The sequence below is a fragment of the Phyllobates terribilis genome, unplaced genomic scaffold (genome assembly GCF_046119375.1).
Source record: "Phyllobates terribilis strain yellow unplaced genomic scaffold, ASM4611937v1 Scaffold_12__6_contigs__length_324123572, whole genome shotgun sequence".
Classification (NCBI taxonomy): domain Eukaryota; kingdom Metazoa; phylum Chordata; class Amphibia; order Anura; family Dendrobatidae; genus Phyllobates; species Phyllobates terribilis.
In genome coordinates this window covers 176,581,172-176,582,434 of record NW_027362772.1, presented here as the reverse complement: position 1 = coordinate 176,582,434, position 1,263 = coordinate 176,581,172, and the positions used below count along the sequence as shown (strand labels likewise).

General features: G+C 40.9%; 1 non-coding gene across 1 annotated transcript; it reads left to right on the top strand.

The window, feature by feature from the left end:
* The first annotated feature begins 332 nt into the window (after window positions 1–332).
* Window positions 333–415, top strand: TRNAL-AAG (transfer RNA leucine (anticodon AAG)). The gene has a single exon. It is a non-coding gene; the product is annotated as a tRNA-Leu (tRNA).
* Window positions 416–1,263: the final 848 nt, after the last annotated feature.

Below are 1,263 nucleotides of genomic sequence, written 5' to 3'. Positions count from 1 at the left end.
ATGAAATTGTGCAACTTTAGATATTTTCACAAGAAAAACTAAATATATATTGACCTAAATTTACCATTAATATAAAGTACAATGTGTTACAAAATAACACTATCAGAATCACGGGGATATGTTAAGCATTCCAGTGTTATTGCCACATAAAGTGATGCATGTCAGATTTAAAAAACGGTGCTTGGTCATGAAGCTCAAAATTGGCTGTAACTAATAGGATACAAATCAATATTGGAATAAAAGAAATCATGGTATATTTCCTTACATCACAAGTAATGCTCATCTTTCTACTGCTTAGCTTAGAAAGAGTTAAATTACAAAAGCCAGAAGAAGTCAGGATGGCCGAGTGGTCTAAGGCGCTGCGTTAAGGTCGCAGTCTTTCCTGGAGGTGTGGGTTCGAATCTCACTTCAGACATTAGCATTTTCTTTCAAGAAATTGTACAGCTTCACTCCTGTTACTGATTAGTTGGGGTTCCGCTCCATTGGTGGCAATCTCAAATCGAAAACTAAAAGCGATGGGACTTAGCAAAACCACTTCTCAACGTTGGCAGTATTCCTGGGGGTCCTTGAGGCAAATCTTAAATGTCCTGAATTTGTGCTTTCACAAAAAACTTTTGGGAACATCAAATAGTTTCTTTGTGCATATGTTAGTTGTTGCTATGGCATCAGAAAAATACTGTGGATAGGAAAATGGGAGGGACTATTTCATCTCTATGTGTTCTCTGTCCCTATTAGGGCAGAGAGTGAACCTCCTAAGTAGAGATGAGCGTTGTTTGACTCGAACTGTTCGCCAATCTCAAATTCGAGCTGTTTTGGGCGGTGTTCGAGCCGTTCGGCGAACACGAACGATTTGAGAAAAATTCGGCTGTTTGAGGTTATGTTCGATAACTGTTCATGCACCAAAATCATAACTGGATTTTTTCTCAGTAATGATGAAAATTAATGTTAATACGCAGTTTGAGTGTACAGCGGGGTGGGGGGAGGGGCAGGGGATGGATCTCTGCAGGAATAATGAAGATCTCCATTTTTTTTTCTCTTTCCCGCATTTACAGTGGGGAGGTGCAATCTGTCAGCCTATCATCAGTGCACACAAGGAGCGAAGTGCTTTTTTTCACACAAGCAAGGGCATGTGTCATTGGCAGTGTATGTCACATGTCCTTGCCCTATAAGACCAAGCCATTTTCCCCGTCGCCACCATTTTCTTACTGCTGCAGTTGCGTGTTAGACGGCACCGCTGTTGCTGTGTGCGCTATACCTTGTTAA